The following is a 6,000-nucleotide window of genomic DNA, read 5'->3' as shown; positions in this document are numbered from 1 at the left end:
CAAAATACCTTTGTTAACACCATGACACAGGACACAGCACCTCACTTGGGCATGTGAAGTTGCTAAATGGACCTCGAAGGACTGGCAACGTGTGCCGTGGTCCAATGAGTCACAGTGCTAATTGTTTCAGGCTGATGGTAGGGTTCATGTGTGGTGCATGGACCCTAGTTGTCAACAAGTCATTGTTCAGGTTGTTGGTGGTTTAATACTGGTGTAGAGTATATTGTCATGGAATGGGTTGGATCCACTGGTCCACCTAAATGCATCATTAACCGATGTCCACTAAGTTTCTCTGCTTGGTTACCATTTACAGCCCTTCATGAACTTCATGTGCCCCCACAATGACGGGATATTCATGATAGGTTCAGGGAGGCTCCTGGTGTCTTTCCTTCCAATTGCTATGCTCCCTTCTCACTCAGAGATGTGTCCACAACATCTTTCAGCTCTGGCAACACCTTCTCTGCTTAGGCCTTTAGACTATCTCCACATGAGCACTTATCTTTAGCCACCATACTCTAGCTCTTGCACCAACTTCCAGCCGAGCTCTAGTGACTGTAGGACCTGTGAATGTGTGTGGACTGAAAGACCCTTAAGCACTATTCCCTATGCCTAGGGGCTGAGGACGTCATAGAGGCTGTGTTAACCCCTTTTGGGTAGCCCCTTAAAAATACACCACAATGCATTTCAATTTTGTGTTAGTTCAATATACTTTGAAGATGAGACAAAGGTTCTCCAATCTCATCCTTTAATATACTGTCTTCCGCATGAAATGCCCTACACAAATGGAGTGCCCTATCTTGCCAACCACGTTCTGTAACTGAGGACTCATTAATAATCAGCTGATTGCTGTGGGTCTCAAACCTCCAATATCAGCTGTTATCACCAGTGGAAAGCTGCAGGCAGCAAAACGTTTTTCCTTTATGTATAGCTGCCAGAGAAAATTAGTATTATACAGTGCATAGTCAAAAGAATATGCAGTTGTACTGAATCCCCTAGAGTGGCAGCTACTGTCTAGAGGGGATCCCCAGCAGGGGACTATCCTTCATGATGTCCATATGCTTTTTCCAAGCACATTAATCCTTTCGGGTTTGAACATGAGCTTAGAATTTGCTGAACTGTGACAGTAATATATTATTTGTTAATGGCTAGAGGGACTTTCTGTCAATGAGTGGGAGACAGAAGATAAGATGTACATTACATTAAGTGTAACTTTCAATAAATTATATCTTAGTTGCTCTATGGGAAAATGAGTGAAATATGTTCTTATCACGCAGCTGAATGGGATCCAGCAGGTGGTCTATTTCTAGATGAAAGCCATGATTCCGTGACCAGTCAGGTAAATTTATGTAGTTAGGTTGTAGGTGAGTATAGCACACGTATCTACAGGAGGATGACAGTGGCTCTGGGTACATGAAATGTCGACATAGATAGACGCCAACAGAAATCTACTTGTATATGCAGTGAGAAAGCATTTAGTCTGTTCAGATGGGATGTATTTAGTGTAACCTTTTTTATTGCAGTGAACTTACACCACTGTAATGGGATATTCATAAAAAACTTTATCTATATATCCCGTCAATCAGAATGCAAGAATTCTGCCAGACATTGTACAAATAAAAACTGGAAAATGATGAAATTTACTTTGCTGAAGTAGCATACCTGAATGATAGCAGAAGGTAACCAATAGGCTAACTGCTTTTTGAAAGAAACCGAAGAAAATATACACAAGGCCTAGAGTAGTATTTCGAAAACTTCAGTTCTCACGAACCCCCTCCCACAACAGGTCAGGTTTTCAGAATTTCCATTGTATTGCACAGGTAAGGTAATTATTGTTAGTGCCTCAGACAGATAACCAGTAGAAAGAGGGAGATTGTGATCCTGCTGTAAAGAACTCTGGTGAGACCACTTCTAGAATATTGTACTCACTTCTAGAAACCACACCTACAAAAAAGCATTTATAAAATAAAAAGGTCCATAGACAGGCTACAAAAATGGTGGAAGGTCTTAAAGGGGTTTTCTGATCACAAAAATATTGGTGGCAGTGAGGGGAATCATATAAAAATAAAACATGTACCCACTACTCCACTCCCCTGCTGTTTGCCATGAGACACTCTCATCCTCCCAGCCAGTGTTTGGGTACTTGGGTGTGGCTTGAAAAAGACATGTAGTCGAAACATTGCCTTTTACTATATGGAAGCAATAAACGGATTTTAAACTTTATTCTACACCTTTGATGCTGCCGCCTCTGCCTTACTGTTATGGTTACTTGGGTGTGGCAGTCATGTGCCCATTTAGCTATGGGGAATCCACGCCCAGAAAAGGAATGCCATCAGTGATGTCCGGTATACAGGCTTTGGTCTCTCCATTACCTGCTCATATGACCTGTATAGACAACATCACCTGGGCTAGAAGACCCAGTAATATCATGAATTCATGCACCATCGTAAGTGGTTTCATTAAATAGTGTGTGGGGCAGGGAGGTTAATTGTGAAATTAAAAAAAGAAAACAGAAAAGCCCTTAAAGCATTTAAAGCCCTTAAACGTATGAGGAGAAAAATATAGAACTTAACTTTTTCCAAGGGTCACTGATCCATCCAGGTCACATTCTGCAGTTTTGGTATTGTCACTCTCAAAAAACCATAACTTTTAAAAGTTTTTTAGGTGACATATCTACATGAGGGCTTGTATTTGTTGGACAAGTTGTATTTTTCAATGGTACAATTTTATGTACCATATAATGTATTAGAAGTCTTTTAAAAATGTCTAAGTGGGATGAAATGGGGGGAAACACGATTTCACCATTTTTTTGGGGGGGGGCTATTTTTACAGCGTTCATGGTGTAGTAAAAATGACATGTCTTAATTCTGTGGGTCACTACAATTAGGGCAATACCAAATTTATATAGTTTTATTCTATATGGTAATACTTAAAAAAATGTTATTAAAAAGAGAATTGCTTTATGCCGCCATATTTTGACTCCCCTAACTTTTTTAGTTTTTTGCGGGGCAACTTGTAGTTTGTATTAGTACAAGTTTGAAGAATATACAAGCTTTTGATTGTTTTTAGAGATGAGCGAGCACCAAAATGCTCGGGTTCTCGTTACTCGGGACGAAATTATCGCGATGCTCGAGGGTTCGTTTCGAGGAACGAACACCATTGAAGTCAATGGGCGACCCGAGCATTTTTGTATTTCACCGATGCTCGCTAAGGTTTTCATGTGTGAAAATCTGGGCAATTCAATAAAGTGATGGGAACGACACAGCAACGGATAGGGCAGGCGAGGGGCTACATGTTGGGCTGCATCTCAAGTTCACAGGTCCCACTATTAAGCCACAATAGCGGCAAGAGTGCCCCCCCCCCCCCGCACTGTCAGCATAAAGATCGTTCTTCTCTGCCGCAGCAGTAACAGCTGTGGCAGAGAAGAACGATGTTAGCCCATTGAATTCAATGGAGCCAGCAATACAGCCGACTCCATTGAATTCAATGGGCTAACATCGTTCTTCTCTGCCACAGCTGTTACAGCTGTGGCAGAGAAGAATGATTTCTCTTCTATATGTTCTCAATGGGGTCGGCGCTGCTGCCGCCGGCCCCATTGAGCACATATAGAGAAGAGAACAGGAATCGCAGATCGCAGATAGGTGCGATCTGCGATTTCTGTTCTATAATTTATCGGACGAGCGCATAAAAAGCGCTCATGTGTCCGATAAAAATTCGCCGGACGCATGCGCAAATCGCGCGAAAAACGCCCGTCTGACTAAGGCCTTAGTCAGACGGGCGATTTTTCGTGCGATTTGCGGATCGCATGACGGATGCGCTTCCGCAAATCGCATGACCGGTGCGCGCAAGTTGCCCGCAAATCGCCCGAAAATCTGCTCCTAGCTGCGTTTCATTAGAAACGGGCCGGAGCTGTCCAGCGCATTGCATTCAATGGAGATGGCAATACAGCCGTCTCCATTGAAAGCAATGCGCTGCGGGCGAGCCCGGGATGAATTGTCGGTAAGGGCTTAAATATATAAGCCCTTCCCTGCAATCCATCCTAAAATGTGTTAAAATAAAAAAAAATTGTATACTCACCTTCTGCCGGCAGCCGGAGCTCCGCGTGGCCGTCCTGCAGTGGGTGTGAAGGGGGTGTGAGTCAGTCCTGCCCCCTGATTGGCTCAGTGCTGAGCCAATCAGAGGCATGCCTCACTCACACCCATTCATGAATTCATGAATGGATGTGAGTCAGACCTGCCCCTGATTGGCTCAGCGCTGAGAGGCAGCAGTTACCCATTCATGAATTCATGAATGGGTGTGTGAGTGTTTTCAGCCTCTGATTGGTCAGGGCTGTGACCAATCAGAGGCAGATCATTCAGCAGGCGGGGATTTTAAAGCCCCGCCGGCTGAATAGTGCCAAGAAGCAGTTCAGGAGAACTGACAGCGGCCGCGGCTGGACTCCGGCTGCAGCGGAAAGGTGAGTATACAATTTTTTTTATTTTAACACATTTTAGGATGAATTGCAGGGAAGGGCTTATATATTTAACCCCTTCCCGACAATTCACCCCGCGCACGCCGGCAGCCCATTGCTTTCAATGAAGCGGCTGTATTGCCGCTCCATTGAATTCAATGGGCAAACATCGTTCTTCTCTGCCACAGCTGTTACAGCTGTGGCAGAGAAGAATGATTTGTCTTCTATATGTTCTCAATGGGGTCGGCGCTGCTGCCGCCGGCCCCATTGAGCGCATATAGAGAAGAAGGACCGTTGGGGTTCTTGAAGCCTAAAAGCACTCCTAACACTCTCCCTATAGCAGCCCCGGCATCAACAGCACTTTCCCTCAGCTAAGTGAGAACGCATCTGTGGCGAGCCGCGGGCCGGCAGATTTTAATACTCGGGTGACACCTAATCTCGCCAGCCACTCACTGCAGGGGGGTGGTATAGGGCTTGAACGTTGCAGGGGGAAGTTGTAATGCCTTCCCTGTCTTTCTATTGGCCAGAAAAGCGCGCAAATTTCTCAGGGAAGAAAATGAAAGTAACCCGAACATCGCATGGTACTCGTTACGAGTAACGAGCATCCCGAACACCCTAATATTCGCCCGAGCATCAAGCTCGGACGAGTACGTTCGCTCATCTCTAATTGTTTTTTATTCCATTTTTTCTTAGAGGCAGAGCAATTCTGCTATTGTGTATTTTTTATCTTACAGTTAACCAATCATGCGGGATTAATATTTTGCTATTTTAATAAAACGGACCTTCATGGATGCAGCTACATCAACTTTTAGATTATTTTATTTTTTTGATGCAATGACTGGGAAAAGGACTATTTAAGTTTTAATACTTTTTTACTTTTATAATTTAAAAAAACTTTACTTTACAAGTCCCCATAGGAGACTTGAACTGGTAAATGTTTGATCACTTATACAATATAATGCAATACTTTTGTATTTCCTAATGCTGTATTTTAACAGGCTGCCCTGGCGGCCTTTAACTGAATGGCACCCCATAAAAACTTTTTCTCCCTTAAACATCCACTCTGCTCCAACTCATGACTCTGTTACCCAGTATTTAGGGTTATGAGTTCCCTACCCTGAGAGTAAAGTCATCCCCACACTACTGATGAAGGGGTTTACCCTGAGGGCTGTCACATGGGCATTTGTACGCCCGTGTGACAGCTGCGTTTGTGATCCGCATTTATATAGACCCATGGCTTTGTAATGGGAGCGGTCACATGTGTGACTTTTTCATGCGTACAAACGCATGCGGCGAAAATTATAGGACACAACGATTCGCAGAACGCATGTAACTGCGTTCTGCGGCAAATCGTTGTGTTCTGTGTATGTGCGCTCAATGGGGCCGGCGGCAGCAGCACCGACCCCATTGAGAACATATACTAAAGATCATTTTCCTCTGCCACAGCTGGCACAGCTGTGGCAGAGGAAAACGATGTTCTCCCATTGAATTCAATGAAGCCAGCAATACAGCCGGCTCCATTGAAAGCAATGGGCTGCCGGCAGGCACTGTAT

The sequence above is a fragment of the Eleutherodactylus coqui genome, chromosome 4 (assembly GCF_035609145.1).
Source record: "Eleutherodactylus coqui strain aEleCoq1 chromosome 4, aEleCoq1.hap1, whole genome shotgun sequence".
Taxonomy (NCBI): domain Eukaryota; kingdom Metazoa; phylum Chordata; class Amphibia; order Anura; family Eleutherodactylidae; genus Eleutherodactylus; species Eleutherodactylus coqui.
This window is presented reverse-complemented; position numbering follows the sequence as displayed.